Source organism: Lutra lutra, chromosome 16 (genome assembly GCF_902655055.1).
Source record: "Lutra lutra chromosome 16, mLutLut1.2, whole genome shotgun sequence".
Taxonomy (NCBI): Eukaryota; Metazoa; Chordata; class Mammalia; order Carnivora; family Mustelidae; genus Lutra; species Lutra lutra.
In genome coordinates, this window is record NC_062293.1 from 36,655,314 (window position 1) to 36,681,522 (window position 26,209).

Sequence of the window (26,209 nt, forward strand, 5' to 3'; positions counted from 1 at the left end):
TGGAGTCCAATGCCAACCTGACTCCAGGAGGCTGAGATCATGACCTGAGCAGAAGTCAAGAGTCAGACGCTCAACTGACTGAGCCATCCAGGTGCTCCTGTTCCACTTTTCTCTTATCTGCCTTCACTTTCCTCCTCCCCTTTCCTTTGGCTTTCTGAGTTACTTCTTTAATGCTCAGAGAATTCTTATTTGCAAACCTGCTGGTATAGAACAAAAGAGAAAGAATAGAGAATGGTTGGGGCGCCTGGGTGGCTCAGTGGGTTAAAGCCTCTGCCTTCGGCTCAGGTCATGATCCCAGCATGCTGGGGATCGAGCCCCACATCGGGCTCTCTGCTCCGCAGGGAGCCTGCTTCCTCCTCTCTCTCTCTGCCTGCCTCTTTGCCTACTTGTGATCTCTGTCTGTCAAATAAATAAATAAAATCTTAAAAAAAAAAAAAAAAGAATAGAGAATGGTTGATCCCTGTTCATTTTGGTAGTATCATGCTTACAAGATGCTTTTGGGGGTTTCTAGAAAACATGCTAAGATGTTCTTATTTATATCTCTTTGGGTTGCAGAGAGGGAGGGAAGGTGATGACTGCAGAGGGAGGAAAAAGTTTTGGGAGAGAATTGCTGAGCTATAAAGCCCAAGAATTGTAGAAGAGGGATTTAGAAATTGCTTGGTTTGCAGTCCCCTTATTTTACAGATGAGAAAACCAGGGCCCAGAGAGAATGAGTTACCCAGAGTTCTAGAGCTCACTCATGCACAGCAGACCAAGCTCCAGCTTTCCTGCCTTACTGTTGAGAAGTCTTTCTTCCGTACCACCTAGCCCTCTGTGGGCTGTGCGCTGTGTGTCCAAGGGCACCAAAGGATGGGGGCAGAGAGAGATTTGGGCTTAGTGCACTGTGGTTAGAATTGCTATTCCTTATTTGGTGAGACCTAAGTGTTTTCACTTGTTCTTTAAAAACTTTTTTTTTTTTTTCAAAGATTTTATGTATTTGAGAGAGAGAGAGAGAGAGCGTGCACAAGTGGCGGGTCGGGGGGAGGGGGAGCCTAGGGGGCGGGCAGGGGAACAGCAGAGGTAGAGGCAGAAGCAAACTCCTTGCTGAGCAGAGAGCCTGATGCAGGGCTCAAGCTCAGGACTCTGGGATCATGACCTGAGCGGAAGGCAGATGCATAACCAAATGAGCCACCCACGCGCCCCAAAACTTGTTTTTATTGTATTGTGGAGTTAGAATTAGAAGGAACCTGAGGAGGACATCTGCCTCCAGGTAGAATCACCTCAAACTCCAAAGTGAATATGTAGGATTCCTTGGGTAGGGGATTCTGCAAACCTTTCTTGTGGGAAAATACTTGCTTTTTTTTCTTTTTTTTTAAACATGGACTCTCTGCCACACATGGGGCTTGGACTCACAGTCCAGAGATCAGGAGTCGCGTGCCCTACCGACTCAGCCAGCCAGGTGCCCCAGAATACCTGCTTTAATTAGGAATTGCTTCCTAGGGTCCAGCCTGTAGATTTTATGTCCTGCTGTACTTGAAGTCAGGAGCCCTGCAGATACTGTGAGGGTAGATCTTTTATATCCCCTCCATTAGCATTTCTTCCTTCTTCCCTTAAATAAATGATGTTTGGCAGTTTTCAAAATTTTTGAGATTTTTGGAGCACTTAACTGCTATTTCCTTCCTTCTTTCCTCCCTCCCTTCCTTCCTTTTTTTCTTTTTTACTTTCTTTTTAAAGTAAATTCTTTGCCCAACTAGGGGCTCAAACTCACAACACCAAGATCAAGAGTTGATGCTCTACCGACTGACTGAGCCAGGCATCCCATTTGTCTGCTATTTTTAATGCCCTGGTACCCTAATTCTTGGTATGCTTCGGAGTGAGACCTAGACTGCTCTAGGTTAAATGTCTGAATTATTTCATGAGGAGACCTTTCCCATCTTGTTATTACTCTTCTTCTCTTCTTGCTTGATACTTTCCTTTCCTTTTTTTTGATTCATCTTAAAATACTGCCTTTTTTTTTTTTTTTTTTTTTTTTGATTCATCTTAAAATACTACTTTTTAAAGGGTTAGTCCATGTCAGGTTGACACATTCTTGGGTACAAGTTTCTTTTTTTTTTTTTTTTTTTTAAGATTTTATTTATTTATTTGACAGACAGAGATTATAAGTAGGCAGAGAGGCAGACAGAGAGAGAGGAGGAAGCAGGCTCCCTGCTGAGCAGAGAGCCCAATGTGGGGCTCGATCCCAGGACTCTGAGATCATGACCTGAGCCGAAGGCAGAGGCTTTAACCCACTGAGCCACCCAGGCGCCCCTTGGGTACAAGTTTCTTTAGCTACTTTAGTATTATTTACTTTTTTTGCAACTGCTGATCTTCTTATTCTGTGTTTTATTTTTTGTACTTAACCAATTCTCTCTTTGTCTCACTGGTAAACTCCAGTTACTGTGACAGAAATCTGTTATTGTCTGACAGGGTGGGTTGCAGTGGAGGAGGGAGAAGAAAAGCATGTTTGTTCAGTGTCAGATATTCTAAGATGGGAGAGTGGAGAGGATTCTAATAAGTAGCATTTCTGCGCACCTAAAGGGTGGTTAATTTTTTTTCTTTAAATATTTCTCTTTAAAGATTTATTTATGTATTTGAGAGAGAAAGCATGGGGTGGAGGGCAGAGGGAGAGGGAGAGAGGGTGGGTTCCAAGCAGACTCTGCGCTGAACGCAAAGCCGAGTCTCGCAACCCTGAGATCATGACCTGAGTGGAAACCAAGAGTTGAACACTCAACCGACTGCGCCATCCAGGCATCCCTGATGTTTTATTTAAGTCATCTCTGTACCCAGCCAGGGGCTCAGAACTCATAATCCCAAGATCAGGAGTTGTATGCTCTACCAACTGAACCAGCCAGCAGTCCAGAGTGGTTATTTTTTGGTTTCAATCTTCTTATGACAGTAATCTTCTTATGACAACATAATATGTTGTATACCTCCATGTGTTGGTAAACAGTTTAAGAAAAACTGGGCTGCATTACTCAGGATATACCATTTATACTGTGTTACCTGGCTGGTGTGGAACCCAGCCTGAATTTGTACTGACCCCAGAACATGCGCTGGAACTTACTGTCTTTGATTAAATCTCTTGTCAGTTTGCTGGGTCTTTGTTTTGTTTTAAAGATTTTATTTATTTATTAGAGAGAGAGAGAGAGAACATGAGAGGGGAGACGGTCAGAGGGAGAAGCAGACTCCCTATGGAGCTGGGAGCTCGATGCAGGACTCGATCCTAGGACTTCGGGATCATGACCTGAGCTGAAGGCAGTCACTTGACCAACTGAGCCACCGAGGTGCCCCCCACCCTCCCTTTTTTTTTTTTAAGATTTTATTTATTTATTTGACAGGGAGAGAATATAAGCAGGGGGAGTGGCAGGCAGAGGGAGGGGGAGAGGGAGAAGCAGGCTCCCTGCTGGATAGAGAGCCCAATAGGGCTGATCCCAGGACCCTGGGATCATGACCTGAGCTGAAGGCAGACGCCCAACCAAATGAGCCACTCAGGCGCCCCAGTCTGCTGGGTCTTAAAGGAGTTAAAGTTAGACCACCTGGCTTTAGATTCTATCTCAGTAGTGGATTTACTTATGTGACCTTGGGCAGGTTACTTAACTTCAGAGCAAGAAGGCGATAGTATGGTTGTGAGTAAAGCATTAGTGTAAAGCATTAGCACAGTGTCTGGCACATGGCACCCCACAGATGTTAGGCATGGGTATTTTTCTGTTGATAGAGGCATTTGGTAATGATCAGCCATGTGAGTGGTGGCCATCAGTGTAATGACCATCACCCCCACTGTCTTCAGTGTTTTTTGACTTTTTGTTAGTATTCAGATTTCCTGTATAACTTGAATTAAGCATTCGTTCTAGAAAGTGTAGTATTACATTCTTCTTTAATGCTTATAATTTAGCTTTTGTCTTATAACTATGAAAAGATGACCAGAGATTTCCTTGCCACCAAAGCCAGCTTCTACCTCCTTGAAGCATTCAGTCTTTCCTTGAAATATTTGCCTTTGGTTTTGTTGACACTAGAAATGCTGTTTGGGTTCTTGTGCCTCTCTGATTTCTTCTGGTTTGGGACTCCTTTTATCCTCTCAACGTCCGTTTCCTTTCTTGTGGGATCCTGTTCTGGGTTTGTGTTTTCTTGATCTATTCTCTCCTTGTCACTGCTGTTTACTCTGATAGTCTTAAAATAGCCTCTAAAGAGGCAGAATTTAACCAGAGTACACTGATGAGCAGCATGCCATTCTAATGTCAGCACCCTAAACTCTCTTTTTGAGAAACTACGTAGGCATCTCCTTGCTTCCCCAGCGCATGTGCACTGAGTCCTCAGTCGCCTTGGTGTTACATGTTGGTAATTATAACTCTTGAAGTGTTAAGTAGTTTCAAAGACATTTTTTGATATTTTAGTAGTTGCTTAAGTGGTAAGTCATAAAGTAACCTTAGCAAAATTAGGGGATTTTTCTGTGCCAAAGGCATTTGGCTTACCTTTTCCTCTCTGTTTTTCTTTTTTTTTTTAAAGTTCTATGGGCCTAGGAGGCCGATCTTTTATGTTGGTGGCAGTAGTGTATAAGGAAGAAGGGAAGTTACTTCAGAAAACCAGAGCATGAGTTATATAAAAATTGTCATGTTGGACTATATCAAACATATATAAAAGCGTGGAGAATTGTGCAGTGAACCCACGTACCTTTACCAGTGAAGCAGTCATCAGCTCCCGGCCAGTCTTATTTCATCTGTTTTTATACTAGCTCTCTCTCTACTTCTGGATTAGTTTGAAGCACGTAGTAGAGATTCTGTCATTTTATCAGTAAATCAGCATGTATCTCTAAAAGGGTTTTTTAGGGCCACCTGGGTGGTTCAGTTGTTAAGCGTCTGCCTTCGGCTCAGGTCATGATCCCAGGGTACTTGGATCGAGCGGGAAGCCTGCTTCTCCCTCTCCTACTCCCTCTGCTTGTGTTCCCTCTCTTGCTGTGTTTCTCTCTGTCAAATAATAAATAAAATATTTTAAAAAGGGGGGATTTAAAATCACAATACTGGGGCGCCTGGGTGACTTATTCAGTTAAGTGTCTGGCTCTTGATTTCGGGTCAGGTCACGATGGCAGGGTCTCAGGCTCCCTGCTCAGGGGGTAGTATACTTAGGATCAGCTCTCTCTCCCACTGCTCCTCCCCCCACTCATGCATGTACGTTCTCTCTCTCTTTTGCTCACTCTCTCTCAAATAAATAAGTCTTTAAAAAAGAAAAAGAAAAAAAATCACATGGCTATTATTTCACATAAAAACATTAACAGTGATTTCTTAAGCATAACTGATTTTAATGGATGGGAGAATTGAGAGAGCATTTCTGTAACAGGTGCTCTCTACTGTCTTTTTCAGAGTTTGCTCTATAGCTTTAAATGAAGTGATTAAAGGAAAGCCAAACTTCAGCCATAATAAGTTGACCTTTTAGTGAAATGCATGTTATTAATGTATTTAATGAGATGCATTACAAACTGCAGTGAGCACCATGTTTCATTACAGATCTAAAATGCAGTATCATTAAAGACCTTTAATAGAAACAATGGTTGACATTTTGCTATTTCCCATAAGCAAAAGAATCCAAGCACACAATATAATGTAATATAAATATAGAGGAAGTGTTGAGAGTATTTCCTTGCCTAGGAGTATAAAAAGAAATTCCACTATTAATAAATTACATTGTATTTGCTCTCCCCCATCTTGCCACTTCTAGTTCATATTCACCCTCTCCTCCCTCTGTGGCTCTTTTCCCAGTCCTTCAAGAATTCTGACTTGAATAGACTACAGTTTTTAATGCTAATTTGATCTTAGCACCAGTAGACATCTTAAAAATAACTTTTTCTTTTCTTTTCTCTTTTGGTTATTTATTTTGAGGGAGTGCAAGCAGGGGGAGGGGCAAAGGGAGAGAGAATCTCAAGCTGACTCTGTGCTGAGTGTGGAGCCCAACACGGGGCTTGATCTCATGACCCTGAGATCCATGACCTGAGCTGAAATCAAGAGTTGGACCCTTGACTGAGTCACCCAGGTGCTCCTTAAGAATAACTTTTGGGGCACCTGGGTGGCTCAGTGGGTTGAAGCCTCTGCCTTCGGGTCAGGTCATGATCCCAGGGTCCTGGGATCGAGCCCCGAATTGGGCTCTCTGCTCAGCGGGGATCCTGCTTCCCTTCCTCTCTCTCTGCCTGCCTCTGCCTGCTTGTGATCTCTGTCTGTCAAATAAATAAATAAAATCTTTAAAAAATAATAATAACTTTTTAAATTTTGAGTTAATCATGGGCAGTCATGGAGTTTTTATAGATAATGTTTCATTTTGTTTACAACAATTTATTTATTATTTATTTACTTATTTATTAAAGATTTTATTTATTTATTTGTCAGAGAGCACAAGCAGGGGGGAGCAGCAGGCAGAGGGAGAGGAAGGCTGAGGGAGAAGCACGCTCCCCACTGAGCAAGGAGCCCGATGCAGGACTCAATCCCAGGACCCTAGGATGATGACCTGAGCTGAGGACAGACGCTTAACCTACTGAGCCACCCAGGTGTCCCAAAACTAACTTAATTAATTAATTAATTAATTATTTAAAAAAGATTTTTATTTATTTATTTGACAGAGAGATCACAAGTAGGCAGAGAGAGCAGTGAAGCAGGCTCTCTGCCGACCAGAGAGCCGGATGTGGGGCTCGATCCCAGGACCCTGAGATCATGACCTGAGCTGAAGGCAGAGGCTTAACCCACTGAGCCACCCAGGCACCCCTCTTTATTTTTAGAGTAGGCAGTAGATTCACTGGGCTCAAAATGCAAAAAATACCAAATTCTCATATGGAAAAAATTTTGTTTCCTCCCCTTGTGCTACTCAGGAATTGCCACCAGTTCCCAATCCCATAGACAACTAGTACTATCAGTGAAATTCTCTCCTTTTTAAATTATTTAGCTGCCTTAGGTGACAAATACATGAACATCTATTTATGTGTTCTCTCATTTAATACCTTATGGGTTCAAGGCAGAGTTTTCACAAATGCTATGTCGAACCCTGAAACATTCTTAATTACTTGGGATAAGTTTAAGTATAGCTTGGGACAGAGGTATTTGCAAGCTTCGCCTCGTGTAGAATTGTGTGGGATTAAAGACCCTCGTTACTGTAGACTTCATCTAGCAAAAGTGATACAAGATCGATCTTTTTATTTTAGCCAATGTCTCATTTTTAAAAATAACTTTACTACTTTAATTATAAAATTATGTCATGCTTACTTCAGAAATTCAGGAAATTCATAAAAGCATAAAGAAGAAAATAAGGATTACCTGCAGTGTTACTGCCCAGAGGTAACTACAGTTGTCATTTTGATGAATAACCTTTCAGAACTTTCTCTGTGGTTACACACACATACACATGCTCCTTTGGGGGGATGGGGAGGAATATTATAAATATGTACTATTTTTAAGCTTATTTTTCCTACTTAATATATCATTTCATGTCTGTTTATTTAGATATACGTCAGCATTTTCAGTAGCTACAGAATATTCCATTTTATAGATTTACTGCAGTTTATTTAACCAATCTGTATTGATGGATGCTTAGGTTTATTCTGGCTTTTCACTTTCATAAAGCATGCCTTGTTAAACATCCTTGCACAGACATATTTGTGCAATTTGTCTAAAAGTAGCCCTTTGATAGAAATATAATGTAAACCACATATGTAATTTAAAATTTTTTATTAGCTACATTAAGAAAAAGCCTAAGAAAACACATAAAATTAACTTTTAGTATATTTTATATTTTATTTAACCCCATATATAAAAATATTTTAACTTTTAGTCAGTGTACATATATTAGTGAGGTATATTATGTATCTTTTTTTCATATTGAATCTTTGAAGTCCAGAGTATAGCCTATGTTTACAGCTCATCTCAGTTTGGACTAGCCACATTTTGACTGCTCAATAACCACATATGGCTAGTGGATACTCTATTCAACAGCATAGATCTATATTTCCTGGAAATGCAATTGCTGGGACAAAGGGATTGTGCCCCCGCTTTTTCTTTAAACTTTTGGAATACATTGCCAAATTGGTTCTTAAAAGAATTGTAGCAATTGAAATTCTCATCTGTGACTGTTGTTTTCTTACTCTTCTGCTACCTCAGAGCATTATTGATCTCTTATTTTTCCTAAACTTTAGGTGGGAAACTAAGGTAGTCATTTTATGATAACTTTGAAATTTACATAATACCTGTTGATTTAGCATTGAAATATATGCTGTGTTTTTGTATATTTATTAGAGAATGAGTTTTGTGTAGGAAGACTTTTGGTCCCTGTTGAGCTGCTTATTACTTAATTTGCCCAACCTGGTTAATTGGCACTTATATCTCTGGATCACAGAGCAAGTGCTTTTCCAAAGTAACTGAGTGGTGGGACCAGGAGGAGAGTGTCAGCTTGTTATGCAATGACCACCTGCCTTGAAGAGACAAGTCCTCGGTCACAGAGCTGTAGAAGCATGAAAACAACTGCAACCAGTCTAGTCAGAAAATTTGGGTTATTGGGGGGTGCCTGGTGGCTCAGTGGATTAAAGCCTCTGCCTGTGGCTCAGGTCATGATCCCAAGGTCCTGGGATTGAGCCCTGCATCAGGCTCTCTGCTCAGCAGGGGGCCTGCTTACCCCCGCCTCTCTCTCTCTGCCTCTCTGCCTACTTGTGATCTCTATCTGATTAAAAAAAGAAAGAAAGAAAGAAAGAAAGAAAGAAAGAAAATAAATTTGGGTTATTTGGTTTGGGTTTCTTAGGAACTAGACTTGTCTTTGGTTACAGAAGCAAGAAGCCACCCTGACTTGGAGGAGCTGGTCTTGTAGTGGTTCCCTAGTAGGATTACCCGACTGCTGTATTCATGGGAAAGCCGTGTGGGTCATCCTGTGTTGTCATATGTTAATAAAAGATCTACTGGAACCAGGAACTAGGAACTAGGAGCTTGAACTACTCTGAGAACATTCTTCTTCATTGAGTGGCCCAGGAACCATGACTCTGAACACAGAGGAAACAAATCTAACTCTCCAGTTCTTCCTTCATTATGTGGACATTTAATTAACCCACTTTTAGCTATAGACAGAGGGGATCTGGTGTTTAAACTTACAGCATGGTGCCTACATGTAGTCATTTGCAGCAGTGTTTAACGGTGAAACTATGTTTAACAGTGAAACTAGCTGTGTGCTCTGGAGTTTGAGGGGAGGAACTTGCTGGGTCCAACTCGGGGAGAGACAGTATAGTACTGAACTGATGATAGGCAGTTTTAGGGATTTTCAAGTTTTGTCAGAACTTGATTTTTGCATTATGCTCAAGCTGGAGAACCTAACTACTGCATAAGATAGTACTCTCCTTTATTACTGTTATTCATGTCTTTAAAACCTGTGCGTAAATCACTTTATTAATATCATACAGGAATATAATAGTACCAAGGCTTTCCGGAAGACAGCAGTAGCCCTTTGCCTTACAGTTAGTCTCATTCTATTTCTGTTTTACTTCTATAGTTGTAGGTAGTTTATTTATATCTGTTTCTTGATTCATTTAGTCTCTGGTCTGAAAGATGAGAGTGCTACTGACAGGCTAAGTAAGCTGAGAATTGACCATTGAATTTATTAGCTTCATGGTGGTCAGCTGTGACCTTGGTGAGCAATTTTGGTGGAGTGGGATACAGGCTTGACAGGAGTGGGTTTGCATGAGGGTGGGAAAAAGGGATTTGAGAGAGTGAGTGTAGACCGCTCTTCGTAGGGATGTGGCTTTGAAGGGGAGCAGTGAGATGTGGCATTAGATGGAGAAGGATGTGGAGACAGAAGTGTTTTGGTCATTTTGATTATTTTGAGACATGAGAAGTAAGCTGTGTATATGTTGATAAGAAAGATTCATTTGCTGGAGCAATGTCCTTGGGTAGGTAAATGGACATGGGACCAGTGCATGAGAAGGGTGGCCTTTGATAGCAGTGTGCACAATTTAACTGTTGTTGACAGTTGGGAAGGTTGTCTACAAATAGACACCAACAGGTAGGAGTCTGTGAAAACACTTTTTTTTTTTTTAAAGATTATATTTATTTATTTGACACAGAGAGAGAGAACAGCAGGGGGAGCAGCACACAGAGGGAGAAGGAAAAGCAGGCTCTCTGAGCAGGGGGCTTGGTCCCAGGACCCTGGGATCATGACCTGAGTTGAAGGCAGACACTTAACAACTGAGCCACCCAGGTGCCCCTGAAAATACTCTTTTGATAGTTCTATTTTCTTCAAAATAGAAACCAAGGTCATAAATTATGAATGAGGAATATGGGATGAGATAGCAGAAATTTGGAGGAAAACATACAAGGTAATCATCCCATTTCTTTCTGCTGCAGTTTTAGTCTGCCCTGCCCCTACCGTCCAGGATCCCAGTGCTTTACCCCTGCCTTGACCTCTGGAGTTGAAAACCTATAAATTGCATGCATGGTGTTATTACCATGTAAATAAGGTATAATAGCCAGTTAGGGAAGAACTGGAGAGTTACACTTCTTTCCTATGTGTTCAGAGTCACGGTTCCTGGGCCACTCAGTGGAGAATGTTCTTACTGTAGTTCAAGTTCCTAGTTCCTGGTTCCAGTAGATCTTTTATTAATAACCCTGCATCGGGGGTGACTGGTTGGTTCAGTCAGTTGAGCATCTGACTCTTGGTTTTGCCTTGGGTGAAGATCTCAGGGTCTTGAGATGAGCCCTGCCTTGGGCTCTAGGCTCAGCGGGGAGTCTGCCTGAGATTCTCTGCTTTTCCCTCTCCCCCTCTCCCTGCTTATGTTTGCATGCACTCTCTCTCTCTGTCTTTCTCAAATAAATAAATAAATCATAAAAAAAAAAAAAAGACCCCTGCATTAGCTGCTTAAAACCATGCTGTATTTTTGTTTGCTTCACATTCAGACTACTAATCTATTATGTCGTTTTCCCCTTAGGTCTCTAATCCCTACCCCTACCACTCCCACTCCATAGCTCAGTTTTAGCTGAATCTTTTTTCCCCCAAACTTTAAATCATGCCATCTTTTCTAATGTGTTTTCCTAGTTTGAATTGGTTGTTTCCTGGGACTAGTGCACAGTTGTACCCCTGGAAATTTCTTTTCTTTTCTTTTCTTTTTTTTAAGATTTTATTTATTTGACAGAGAGAGAGAGAGAGAGAGAGATCACAAGTAGGCAGAGAGGCAGGCAGAGAGAGAGAGAGAGAGATCACAAGTAGGCAGAGAGCCAGGCAGAGAGAGAGAGGGGAGGAAGCCGGCTCCCTGCGGATCAGAGAGCCCTACTCGGGGCTCGATTCCAGGACCCTGGGATCATGACCCGAGCTGAAGGCAGAGGCTTTAATCCACTGAGCCACCCAGGCGCCCCTCTTTTCTTTTTTTCCATTGCTCTTCTTGGAGCTATTTTTGGGCTCTTTTGTCTTCCTTTATCTGAGTTTACTTTGTCAGTTTGTTGCCCAAAAATGTGTAGGGAGTAAATTATTTGAGTTCTTTTTTTTTCTTTAAATATTTTATTTGCTTGTCAGAGAGAGAGAAAGAGTTTGCGAGCACAAGCAGAGGGAGAAGCAGACTCCCAGCTGAGCAAGGAGCTGGATGCGTGCTCGATCCCAGGATGCTGGGATCATGACCTGAGCTGAAGGCAGATGCTTAATCAACTGAGCCACCCAGGCACCCTTATTTGAGTTCTTGTAGATTTAAAAATACTATGCCTTCATTTTTCGTTGATATAGTCTTAATTGGTTGGGTATAAATTTCTAGATTTCTGGTGACTTTCCCTCAGAATTCAAATGTACCGCTCTGTTCTAGTTTGCTATTTCTGCTGTAACAAATTGCTGTAAGCTCGGTGGCTTCCGGCAGCGCACGATTATTTATTTATTCGTTATTTTACAGTTCTGGAGTTGGTAAGCCCTAAAACCAGGGCATCAGCAGGGCGGTGGCTCCTTTTGGAGGCTCCAGGGGAGAATGTTTTCTTGGTATTCCCAACTTCTATGAACTGCCCACATTCCTTGGTTCATGGCTCTGCTCCATCTTCAAAATCAGTGTCATCCCTCCAGCCTCTCTCTTTCTGACCCTGACCCTACTACCTTCCCCTTACAAAGACCTCGTGGCTACATTGGGCCCACCTGGCTAATTGAGGATACTCATCTTATCCTAGACCCTTAACATACGTCTGCAAAGCCCTTTCGCCATGTCAGGTAGCAAATGCACAGGTTCTGGGGTTAGGACGTGAACCTCTTTGGGGGGCCATTCAACCTACCACATGCTCTATTTTCTGTTATCTCAGTGTTTTTAGTGAGGAGGCAGTTGCTCCTCTGAGTTGCATTCCTTCGTGGGTGGCTTGTGTTGCTCTCTGGAAATGTTTAGGATCTGTACTTTTGGTTTTCTCAAATTGCCTGAAGAGATGTCTAGGTATGGGTCCTTCTACATTGATTGTGCTGAGTGCTTCCTGGGCCTGCCCTGTTTGCCTTAAGACTGGGTTCCTTCAGTTTGGGGAGATCTCTTCTTTTTTTTTTTAAGATTTTATTTATTTGACAGATAGAAATCACAAGTAGGCAGAGAGGCAGACAGAGAGAGGGGAGAGGGAGAAGCAGGCTTCCCGCTGAGCAGAGAACCCAATGCGGGGTTCGATCCTAGGACCCCAGGACCATGACCTGAGCCGAAGGCAGAGGCTTTAACCCTCTGAGCCACCCAGGCACCCCGGGGAGATCTCTTCTAATATTTCTTTGATTAATTTCCTTCCCTCTGTTTACTCTGCTCTCATTTAGATACTAAACCTAGGTTAGGGTTAAGTTGTGTCTCTTATGTGTTTCTTGTCTAGCATTTTCCATTTTGTGATTTTCCATGTCTTTCTGATTTCCATTTCTTTTCTTTTTCTTTTTTTTGGGGGGGATTATCATTTTATCTATGAGAGGCCCTTTGTTTTCTGAATGTTCCTTTTCTGTATAATTAATGTACTTAAGTATATTACATATACTTACAGATTTTTGGTTTTGTTTCATATTTATTCTAGTTCCTAAAATTGTTCTGTCTCCACTAGCTTTTCTGTTTACCTTGGAATTTTTACTTTTTTTAAAAAATACTTTATGTATTTTTTTATTCTTATTTTTTAAGTAATCTCTGCACCCAGCATGGGACTCAAACTCATGACCCCAAGCAAGAGTCAACCAACTCTACCAACTGAGCCAGCCCCCTTCCTCTTTTAAATTTTTACCTAAGTTTTATATGTATGTAAAGAGTCATTTTATAAAGCATTATAGGAAAACCAGTATCTACTACCTATGTACCACTACTCCCTTGCCAGAACCTACTGTCCCAAAGCAACAATTTTATATATATCTTTTTTTTTAAAGATTTTATTTATTTATTTGACAGAGATCACAAGTAGGCAGAGAGGCAGGCAGAGAGAGGAGGAAGCAGGCTCCCCCCTGAGCAGAGAGCCCGATGCAGGGCTCAATCCCAGGACCCTGGGATCATGACCTGAGCCAAAGGCAGAGGCTTTAACCCACTGAGCCACCCAGGTGCCCCAATTTTATATATATTTTTAAGATTTATTGATTTGTTGGAGAGAGGGAAAGCATGTGTGTGCAGAGGGGAGGGAGCAGAGGGAAAGGGAGAGGGAGTCTCGAGCAGACTCTGCACTGAGTGTGGAGCCTGACCTGGGGCTCGATCTCAGGACCTTGAGACCATGATCTGAGCTGAAACCAGGAGTCAGACGTTCAACTGACTGTGCCACCTAGGTGTCCTAAAGCGGTAATTATATTTTGAATTGTTTTGTTGTATTTTTTTGGAATCCACGGATTTCTCCGCATATCTCTAAAGAACAAGTTTTGTTTCTACTTCATTTTTCAGTTTTGGGCATTATCTATTGGTGCTTCATTATGAAAATGAGGATTTAGCTCTTGTTCCTCCTACACTCATACACAGTTTCTATCCCTTCATGGTTGTATATTGTAATTTGGTTAGATCAATAGTCCATATTTACATTATTATGTCTATGTAAACACCATTTCCAGCTGAACCGTGTACTATATATACTATGATTATTTGTCCTTTCCCACACATCATTTTGTTTTCTAGAGTTAATAATTGTTACATTTCTGTTTGTATTGTTTTCTGTGCAGTTATTTAAGCCCAAACTTTTCTCTAGTTGTCTAAATCGCCCCGCAAGATTTTCAGTTGCATCAGATATTCTGCCGGTTTATTTTCCTGAATAAGTCTGTTTCAGAGCCTTTTGACCTGCTCTAATCTGGACTCTTCACCTTTTCTGGTGCCCAGCTGTGATGCTGGCATCTCCCTTCATCATCCTGGGGATTACCTTAGCTTCTCACTTCTGTGCATCTCCTATTCCAGGATCTTTCTTGACTTACTCCCTTATTTTGGAGCAGTATATCCGTTAGTAGTTTGCTGAGAAATGGTGCAGGAGATGTAAACTGTTTTGACCTTGGTTGTCTGAAAATGTCTTTATTCTGTCATCATGATTGATTGTACAGAATTCTATATAATGTAGAATTGTGTATAGAATTCTATAAAATATTCCTTTGCCTTCCACTCTCTGAAGTTGCTCTTTTTTTTTTTTTTAAAGTTCTTATTTATTCACTTGACAGAGAACAAGCAAGGGGGAAGGGAGAGGCAGACTCCCCGCTGAGCAGGGAACCTGACACAGGGCTCCATCCCAGAACCCCGGGATCATGACTGTAACCAAAGGCAGATACCCAACCAACTGAACCACCCAGGTGCCCCCAGAATTGCTCTTGATAAGTCAGAAGCCATTCTGATTCCTGATCTTACTGTTTTTTCCTCCCCTTTTGGAAGCTGGGGACTTCTCTTTGCAGAATTCTGAAATTTCATGATGCTGCACCTTGGTGCAGATCTGTTTTAGCCACTGCGTGGTGTACTCGCAAGACCTTTTTTACCTGGACACCCATCTTTCTTTCAGTCCTGGAAATTTCCTTGAAATTAGTTTGTTCATGATTTCCTCTCTGTTTTTTCTTTCTCTTTTTGGAAGACATGTCATTTGATGTTAACCTGGCCCTCTGATTCCCTTCTTTCTTCCTCTTCAATTTTCCATTCTCTCTCTCTTTTCTTTTATGAGTCTACCTTTTTTTTTTTTTTAAGATTTTATTTTTAAGTAATCTCTATCCCCAACTTGGGGCTCAAGTCACACATTCCACTGACTGAGCCAGACAGCTGCCCTGGTTCTACTTTCTAAGACATTTTCTCAGCTTTATTTTCAAACCCTTCCATCGGGCATTTTTATTTCTTCTATCATTTCAATGTTATTTCTCTGAGGATATACATTATACGTATTTTCTTAAGTGTTCTTCTTACATAGTTTGTTCCCTCCATGCTTTTTTTTTTTTTTAAAGATTTTATTTATTTATTTAACAGAGATATCACAAGTGGGCAGAGAAGCAGGCAGAGAGACAGGAGGAAGCAGGCGCCCTGCTGAGGAGAGAACCGGATGTGGGGCTCGATCCCAGGACCCTGAGATCATGACCTGGGTGGAAGGCAGAGGCTTAACCCACTGAGCCACCCAGGGGCCCCCATGCTTTTTTTTTTTAATTTTTTTTTTTTTCAAGATTTTATTTATTTGAGAGAGAGAGAGAGAACATTAGCAGGGGGAGGGGCAGCGGGGGAGAAGCAGACTCCCCGCTGAGCAGGAAGCCAGCTGTGGGGCTGGATCACAGGACCCTGGGATCATGACCTACGCAGAAGGCAGACCCTTTCCAACCGAGCCACCCAGGCACCGCGTTCCCTCTTTGTTTTCTTTTCTCTTGTTTTAACCCCTGTATAACATGAAAGATGTTTTTCTTAGATGTTTGGTAATCATTTCCATCTCTTTTGACTTTTAAGAGTAGGGTACTAGGGTGCCTGGCTGCTAGTTGGAAGAGCATGCACCTCTTAATCTCAGGATCAAAAGTTTGAGTCCCACATTGGGTGTAGAGATTACTTAAATAAATAAAACTTAAAAAAAAATTGGGTACCAAAAAGTTGATAAGTTTTGTATGTTTAGATAGGGCTCTTTTCTGTGTTTTCCATTGTGAAGTGATCTGTGTGGGCCATATTTGGGGAACCCCAGTGTCAATATCTTTGGCTGTTTGCTCTTTATGGGATCATAGTAGCTAGAGGAATGCCAGCATTCTAGTAGGCGGGCAGGCTGGGGATCTGAGCATTCAGTCTCTGGACTTCAATTTATTTCCTCTGTTTTTAATATTATGGCCTTTGCCCTCCACTCTCTAGTGTCCCCTTATCTAGAGATGCTCTGTGTAACTCTCTTCAGCGAATAAAGCTCTCAGCTTCTGCCTGTGGGAAAGGATCTGATATACTCACTGCTTTAGCCCTGTCTTGCTCTCCTCTTCTAGAGGTGCCCAGCACTGCCAGTTCCTGAGTCTCCTGGGGTTTTGTTCATGAACCATAGGGGGACTGCTTCTCATTCTTCTTCACTGCTAACACCAGAGTCAACCTGCTCAGGTTTGTTATGTCAGTTATTAATTTGTCTGCTTTTTAAAACCTGGTTTATTGAGGTATAATTGACATACAGGAAACTGTATATGGGTCCATCTCATGCTCCCCATTAAAGCCACATCCCTAGAAAGAGTTGTCTGTATTTGTTATCTCATATCCCTTTTCCCTGGTTTCTCATGAATCCATTCCAGTCAAGCCCGTATCTACCATTCAACTCAGACTGCTCGCTAAGGTCACAGATGCCCCACCCCCACCCCTGGCTCGTTGCTAAATGAAATGGTCAGTTCTTAATCCTCAGCTTACTTAACCTGTCAGCATTTGTACAATATGACATGTATACACCCGTGAAACCATTATCACAGTGAAGACAATGAACATATTCCTCATCCCCAGAAGTTTCTTTAGCTTCTTTATAATCTTTCCTTCCCATCTCTCCCTGTCCCTAAGCAACCATTAATCTGTCTTCTGTCACTTTAGATTAGTTTGTGTTTTCTAGAATTTTATATAAATGGAATCCTACAGTTTGTACTTTTTAAAAATCTGTCTTTCACTCAGTGTAATTATTTTGAGATTCACCCATGTTTTTGCATATGTCAGAAGTTCATTGCCTATTACTGCTGAGTGCTGTTTCATTAGATGGATATACACAGTTTGTTTTGGTTCCAATAATCAGCTATCACAAAGTTGCTGTGAATATTTGCCTGCATGTTTCTATATGCATGTACTTTCATTTCTCCTAAGAATGGAATGGCTGAGTCACATGGTTAGCGTATGTTTAACTTTTTTTTTTTTTAATTCTTTCTGTTTTTTAAATAATCTCTACACTCAGTGTGGGGCTCAAACTCACAACCTTGAGATCAGGAATTGCATGCTGTATTGACTGAGCCAACCAGACACCCCAGTATATGTTTAACTTTTAAAGAAACTGCTCAGCTGTTTTCCAGAGTGTTTATACCATTTTACAATCCTACCAGCGGGGTTGTGTAAGAGTTCCAGTTGCTCCACATGAGTATTTGGTGTGGTCATTCTTTCTTTCTTTTTTTTTTTCTTTTTTTTCCAGATTTTATGTATATATTTGACAGAGAGAGAGATCACAAGTAGGCAGAGAGGCAGGCAGAGAGAGGGGGGGAAGCAGGTTTCCCACTGAGTAGAGAGCCCGATGTGGGGCTCGATCCCAGGACTCTGGGGTCCGGACCTGAGCCAAAGTCAGACGCTTAACCGACTGAGCCACCCAGGCGCCACTGGTGTTGTCGTTCTTTTTAATTTTAGGGATCCTTTTTTTTTTTTTTTTTTTTTTTTGAGGTTTATCTGAGAGAGAGAGAATGAGCATGTGTGAGAGAATACAAGCCAGGGGAGGGACAGATGAGGAGGGAGAATAAGAGAGAGAATCTCAAGCAGACTCCGTGCTGAGCATGGAGCCAGACTCAGACCTCCATCCCATGACCCTAAGACCAATGACCTGAGCCAAAACCAAGAGTCAAGACACTCAACCAACTGAGCCACCCAGACACCCCTAGGCATGCTAATAACTAGATCATTGACTTTTTAGCTTAAGAAACTGAGTTGCTATCATCTGTCTCATACTTTGTCCTCTTTGTGGGTTTATTCCTTTAAAAGTTACTTAAATCAGTGAAATAGAGTAGAGTCAGAAATAGACTGACATAGGGGCACTTGGGTGGCTCAGTGGGTTAAAGCCTCTGCATTCTGCTCAGGTCATGATCCCAGAGTCCTGGGATCGAGCCCCGCATCAGGCTCCCTGCTCAGCAGGGAGTCTGCTTCCCTTCCTCTCTCTCTGCCTCTCTCTCTGCCTGTCTCTCTGCCTACTTGTGATCTCTGTCTGTCAAATAAATAAATAAAATTTAAAAAAAAAGAAATAGACTGACACAAATATAGACAACTGACTTTTTATAAAGGTACAAAGTCAGTTCAGTGAAGGAAGGATAGCCTTTTCAACTAATGGTGCTACAACAATAGCACATTTATTTGTTAAAGAATGAACTCCAACCTGTAGCTCACACTCTGTACAGAAATTAACGCAAAATAGATCAGTGACTTAAAAGTGAAGCAGAACTATAAGGTGTTTTGAATAAAACGTGGGAGAAAAAGCTTCATGACCTAGGGTTAGCCAAAGAGTTTTTAGATATGACCTCAAAAGCATAATCCATAAAAGAACAAATTGAGGGTTGGGCTAACTCAGAATTCAAATCTTTTGCTCTGTGAAAGATGTGTTCACGGAATGAAAAGACAGGTTACAGACCTAGAGAAAATATTTGCAAATCGGACACATCTAACAAAGGACTTATGTCTAGAATATGTGAAGAACTCTCAAAACTGAAAATAAAAAAGGGGACAAAAGATTTGAACAGAAACTTACACAAGAAAAGTAAATGCTGGCAAAGAAGTGCATGAGGAGATGTTTAACGTAATCATTAGTGTTGAGGGAAATGAAGATTAAAACCACAATGAAATGCCACTGTATACCTATTAGAATGACTAAAAACAAACACCTAACAACACCAGGTGACACCTAGGATGCAGGCCAGTCAGACTTGCAGACAGTACTGGTGGGAATGCAAAGGAGTACCGCCACTTTGGGTGAGAATTGAGTAGTTTTTTATGAAGTTAAACATATATTTGCCGATGTCCAGCAGAACAACTTAGATGTTTACCATAGAGAAAGGAAAGCGTATCTGCACACAGAGACTTGTATATGCGTGTTTATAGCAGCTGTATTTACTATCATCAAAAAATGGAAACAGCCCAAATGCCCTCCAGTAGGCACATAAACAAATTGTGGTACCTTATTCAGCAATAAAAAGGAGCAGACTTGATAAATGCAAAAACGTGGATGAATCTCAGTGGTCTTATGCTAAGTGAAAGATGCCAGTCTCAAAAGATTATATACTTTGCAGTTTATGTTGCCATTTTGGAAAAGACACAACAACAGGAATGAGAACACATCAGGGGCTGGCAGAGCTTAGGGGTGGATGAGAGGTTTGACTGCAGAGGGGCAGCAGCCCTGTTCTCTTTGTTCTGGAAGTTTCTGTTTTCCTTTGAGTGTTTCCCACCTGGTTTTCCACAGTGGTTCACCACTGAACCCTACAGCTTGGCTTGATTGTGGACATTTTGCTTGGATTGAAGGGGTCATGGGGGGGTAGTTGTGTGCTTATCCCCAGATAAGTCTAGGAATATTTCTTATGGGAATGGATACATGATACAGTACTTCTAGGGATAGAGGAATGGGCTACATCAACGTATAGTGTCATTTTTTGCTTGAAAAATATATCTTTGGTACTAAAACCTTACCCAGAAGAGAATAATAGATTGCACAGAGCTTCTAGATTTTGATGTGGGTTAGGACTGAAAAATGAGATGTCTTTAAACTCTTTTTCCTTCTCTCTTTGATAAGTGATATAATGTGGTTTGGACACTCAGAGATTCCTGAGATTCCAGGTTCTGGTTGATGATTTACTGCAAAATTGCTTATAAATTGAAGTAGAAAATGTTTTGCAGACCTGGCAGCTTTCTGGCTTCACACCCATTTGTCACCCAGCATTTCCCTTTGTGTATAGAACAAGAATTAATTAGGCTGCACTGCAGGAAAAGTTTATGGCTATAATTTATATAGGATGAATTTCTTTTTAAAGAGACAGCATTGTTTTGTTATACCTATATACATATAAGTGTGTATATATATAAAGTGATTTTTTTCTCTTAAAGCAGCATCTGTGAGCTTCCTGAGTAAGCCTTCATTTTTCTGCTTAGTGCAAGACATTGGTGGACTAGATGCTTTTATAGTGATTGCTTTCTGATCAAACTGTTGGTTTTCTGTTTCTTGTTTTTAAATTCATTGTGTGCTAGTGAGCGGCACCCAGTTGTAGGTTTGCATTTTAGACATCGGTCAGACTTGTCTGGTCAGAGCTTTGTATTCTTTTGGTCTCTTCGAAGACTTAGGATTCTGTCTTTTTTTTTTTTTTTATAGGGTCTTGCTCATTCAATTAATGTTTTCATAATCAATGCAAGTCAGAACTTGCAATTTGTTCCTGATTTGCACATTAAAGAGCTCCATTAATTAAGGATCCTGGTGTTTGGCATGTTCCCGCAGGATCTGTGCATTATTTACACGGTGAAAGTGCAAGATGCACGCTTCGCAGTTGTAGTGGCAATTGCAGTTAATCCTGCTTTTTCTCTTTCTTTCTTCTTTTTTTCTTTTTTGCTCGTGAATAACAATTAATTCACAACTCATTGAAACTCCTAAGGGATACATTGGACCAAAATAGGAACAAGTGATCCAAATGAGGGGGCCACAGTGGAAGAGTAGAAAGTAAATCCTTTGTTTAAAAGGGGAAAATCCCCCTGGAAGACACAGAGAATTTATGTGTTTGGTTTTTGTGGGTTATTGCACTTGGCTGCATATGAGAGGCGTAATGGCGTTGAGTTGTAATTCTGTTTACTCTGATTTTGCAGATTTCTTTCCTCTCCATAATAATAGTTGTACTGATAAATGAAATTGCCTTTCAGAACCCAAATGACCCCAGAGGTTTAGACAAACATACCCCTATGCTTATGTCAAGTAAGCTGTTTCACAATATTCCTATTTTTAGTTGCTTTTTCATGGAATCACTTCCCGGAGTGTTTGGGTTCTGTTACCATTTCTTTTGGAAGCTGAGTCTAAGGCTGCGGTGTGTAAGAGGGTGTAAAATGTTTGGAAACGTGAAATCAGATCCCTGGTTCAGCCGGTTCCTCCTTTCTGGTCTTAGCCATGGCTAATGCTTATCTATTCCTGATGCATTTTCCTAATAGTAGCTAGTCTCTCTTTAAAAATATTATGAGAAGCTGCAAAGGATTTTCAAGAGTGGAGACTTTTTTTTCTCTGATATTTACGAAACTTCCTAGGGATTTTGTGGGACTTAATTTGCCCTTATGTTCTTCTGCTGCTATAGATATAAGTATATAAAATCCATATATATCTTTATATAAGTATGTGTATATATAATATTCATTGTAAAAAAATATAAATACAGTATCGACATATGTAAAGGAAAAAGTAAACGTTTTCCCACTTTCCCAAATCCCTGTTCTTTCTTCTCAGAGAAAACAATGTGAGGTGTTTTCTTCCAGACACTTTAATATGTATATATTTTCTTCCACTAAATATATTTTTTCCACTAAGTTTTGGTGGAAGTTTGATGAGGGGAGGGGATGGGAAGACCAGTCTGAGAAAAAAAATAGGCTATACGTTTGCTTAAGAATTATCTTAGAGGGGCGCCTGGGTGGCTCAGTGGGTTAAAGCCTCTGCTTTCGGCTCAGGTCATGATCCCAGGGTCCTGGGATCGAGCCCCGCATCGGGCTCTCTGCTCAGTGGGGAGCCTGCTTCCTCCTCTCTCTCTGCCTGCTTCTCTGCCTACTTGTGATCTCTGTCTGTCAAATAAATAAATAAAATCTTTAAAAAAAAAAAAAAGAATTATCTTAGAAAAAATCTGAATGTTGTGATACCTTTAAGACATAATTCTCTGTTGATTATTATAATTGTTGTATTTATATTCTGACCCCAAATAAGTTTCTCCATATGATTTGCTTTGAAAGTTTATTGTACTTGGATTGCACTTAACTTTAGTTTGAATTCTTTGGTAATTTTTAATTTTCATATGATATTGTTTATTTTGCTTGGTGTTTAGTTTCAGATCTGTCACATGCTGTTTTTCTTGAGGCATTTGGATAAATTAGCCTTTGGATAATACCCAAAATGCTACTATTTTGAGAAGAGTTCTTACTAGCTATTCATACAAGGAAAATTTTTACTATTATTTTGTAAGGAATCTCTATGCCCAGTGTGGGGTTTAAACTTATGACCAAAATCAAGAGTTGCACACTCTACTGACTGAGCCAGCCAGGTTCCGCCCCCCCAAATACAAGGAAAATTTTTATGTATAGACAAGCTATGTAGACAGTCTTAAAGATTCTTATATTCTCAAGATGGTACATGAATGTTATATAGTGAGGGTTGGGGGAAGGGCAGAGACAGACGTTCTAACTTAAGTTCTAATTAGAAAGCATTTCTGGTGTCCTCAGTAAGACTTATATGGTAAAAGAATATGACTGAAAAGAAATCAAATGTGACAATTTGAGAATCAGGACAATCAATTTACTTCTATTTCAGTATTTTCATTGTGTACGTACAATGTCAGATGCTCTTATTCTTACAACTAATAAAAATAGCTCTAGTTTGGTCCTTGTGCACTCCTGTCCAGGCACTGTCTGTTAAGTTGTTCACAAATGTCTATTTTAGTCCCCACAGCAGCCTGTGAAATAGGTGCTAATACTGGCACAGTACGTATGGAGACGTGAAGCCTTGGAGAGGGTTAAGGAACTTGCGTACGGTCACACGTTGGTCACACGTTCGTTAGAGGCAAAGTCAGTGTGGCTACTGGGGTCTGCCCCACTGCATAACCTCTGCTCTTGGCCACACCACGCAACCACTGTGCATGTACTTTAACTCTTTTGTCTGTTGGGTTTTTGTTTTTGTTTTTGTTTTTTTAACATTTATTTATTTATTTGAGAGAGTGCTCCTTTGAGCTGGGAGGAGGGGCAGAGGGCAAGAGAAAACCCAAGCAGATCTCTGATTAGAGCAGAGCCCACCAACCCCAGGCTCAATCTCTGAGATCTTGGACTCTGAGATCATGACCTGAGCTGAAATCAAGAGTCAGGCACTCTACTGAGTCACCCAGGTGTCCTGCTTTTTTTCTTTTTAAAGAACGTATGACCGGGGGGGGGGGGGGGGGGGGGGGGCCTGGGTGGCTCAGTGGGTTAAAGCCTCTGCCTTCGGCTTGGGTCATGATCCCAGGGTCCTGGGATCGAGCCCCACGTCGGGCTCTCTGCTCAGCAAGAAGCCTGCTTCCTCCTCTCTCCGACTGCCTCTCTGCCTACTTGTGATCTCTGTCTGTCAAATAAATAAATAAAATTTAAAAAAAAAAAAAAAAAAAGAACGTATGACAGTGATGGAATAATTGCCAGAGCTTGAAGAAGTGAAGGCAGGAGCAATATGGAGATGAAGTTCATGTAAAACAGGTTTAGAGTGAGTAGTAAGTGTATCCTTCAGTTTTCCTAAGATCTTTCCCCCACACTGCCTTTCAGTAGGAGAGCTAGAAGGGCCCTGGAGCTCAGCTGATCTACTCTCTTCTCCTGTAGACAGATAAACCTTTTTTTTTTTTTTTTTGAAGATTTTTTATTTAACAGAGGGAGACACAGCAAGAGAGGGAACACAAGCAGGGGAGTGGGAGAGAGAAGCAGGCTCTCCACTGAGCAGGGAACCCGATGTGGGGCTTGATCCCAGTAGCCTGGGATCAGGACCTGAGCCGAAGGCAGATGCTTAACTACTGAGCCACCCAGGTGCCCCAGCTTTTTCTTAAATGATAGAGAAACCTGTCAATAGGCTTTTTTCTTACTATAATGATGATAATATTCCTTAAATAAAATCTGGTAAATGGCCAAAACAAATATAAAGAAGTAATCTTCCCTAATCCCAGCAGCTCGAATTAAGTACTTCAATACTTTGTTGTATGGCATATATCTTTTCCGATTTTTTCCCCACAGTGAGCATGTAGTTAGAACTAAAGTGGAACCGTATTCTATATTCTGTTTTATAGTCTGTTTTTTTTCCTACTTAACAAAGATTATGGATATTTTTCCATGTTATTAAATATTCTACAAATTCTTTTTTTTTTTTTTTTTTAAGATTTCATTTATTCACTTGATAGAGACACAGGGAGAGAGGAAACACAAGTAGGGGGAGTGGTAGTGGGAGAGAGAGAAGCAGGCCTTCTGCCAAGCAGGGAGCCCGATGTGGGGCTTAATCCCAGGACCCCAGAATCATGACCTGAGCTGAAGGCAGACGCTTAACTGAGCCACCCAGGCTCCACTCTACAGGATTATTATTATATATATATTTTTTAAAGATTTATTTATTTATTTATTTGACAGAGATCACAAGGAGGCTGAGAGGCAGGCAGAGAGAGGGGAGGGGGGAAGCAGGCTCCCTGCGGAGCAGAGAGCCCAATGCAGGGCTCGATCCAGGACCCTGGGATCATGACCCAAGCCCAAAGCCCGAAAGCAGAGGCTTTAACCCACTGAGCCACCCAGGCGCCCCTACAGGATTATTTTTAATGGCAGCGTAGACTTTACATCATAGGGATAGTTTAACCAGTTCTTTATTGTTCAAGATTTGGATTGTTTCCATGTTTTCATTTTCATAAATAATGTAATAAACGTCATTGTTACTAAATCTTTACTTACATCCACGATTACTTTGTTGTGTAAAAGAAAATTCTAGATGTAGAATTAGTATGTGTTCTAAGGTCATGTGAAATTTTAAGGCTTTTGATCGGTATCGCCAGATTGCCCTCCAGAAAGGTTGTATCACTTTACATTCTGACCTTCTTTATATGAATATCAATTTTATATGAATATCAGTTTGTCTTATCCTTTCAACACTGGACTTTATAATTTTGTTTCATCTTTGTCACTTTGATAAATGGAAAATTTATTTTAGTTTTATTTGTTTATTTTAGTTTTACATTTTTTATATTTTTACATTTTACATTTTTTGGAAATTTACACTTCCCAGTGTTTAATGGGGGTAAACACTTTTTTCTTACATTTATTGCCCCTTGGCATTTCTTTTATGAATCACACAGGGGAAATTTTAAACTAGTTCTAGGGATAGACGATCTCCTTATCAATCAAACTTAAGGCCACCTCTAATTTCTCCTGCCTTTGTTTTAATCTGTTTCTCCTTGTTTGATTTTCTGTTGACAGGTAGAATTCTACCTCAGAAGACCTCTTTGTGTTATTGTATATGTTTAATCTTAATTATTCTTTTTGTTAATAGTCATGAAAATGTAGTTTGTAGTAAAAATACATTTTTTCAAATAGTATTATTCCCCCTCCTCCCCAATGGTACTGAAATGTAACATGGATTGTGAGTCTTCTTTTTCCCTACTGTAAATGGCACTCTTCGGAGATAACCATTTTTAGCAATTTGGTGTATATCCGTCCAGATACTTTGTCAGTTTAAACTTTTTTTAAACCATAAATGATATCACACTTTATCTCTTCCTGTGTTAATGAATATAAATCTACCTTTTCTTTCTTTTTTTTTTTTTTTAAGATTTTATTTATTTATTTGACAGACAGAGATCACAAGTAGGCAGAGAGGCAGGCAGAGAGAGTCCCCGCTGAGCAGAGAGCCCAATGCGGGGCTCGATCCCAGGACCCTGGGATCATGACCTGAGCTGAAGACAGAGGCTTTAACCCACTGAGCCACCCAGGCACCCCTACCTTTTCTTTAAAAAAACAAATCAACAACAAAAAAAAAAAACCTTGACTTTGTTTTCTTTTTCTTGAAGTATTTTAAAGTAAATTACAATCATCATGCCAGTTTGCCTCTAAATACTTCTGTAAGTGGCTCTTAAAAAATGAGAATTATTTCTTACATAACACTGTTGTCTCACCTAGCCAAATTAATACTTCCTAATGATCCTAATAATATGTCTACTCCATATTCTGATTACTTCAGTTGTCCCCAAAACTATTTTGTAGTTTAGTTTATTCAGAACAAGTTCCATTTATAATTATCCTTTTCAATAGCTGCATAGAAAGTTATCTGGCTAAACTAATTTAACTAGTCCCCGGTAAACAGGCACTTAAGATGTTTGCAGTTTTTACCAGTTATAAACAATA

At 40.6% G+C, this 26,209-nt stretch overlaps 1 protein-coding gene across 2 annotated transcripts in view; it reads left to right on the forward strand.

The window, feature by feature from the left end:
- The window catches only part of AATF (apoptosis antagonizing transcription factor), a 102,525-nt gene that overhangs the window by 4,921 nt on the left and 71,395 nt on the right, over positions 1–26,209 (forward strand). The gene's annotated exons all lie outside the window — the stretch shown is intronic.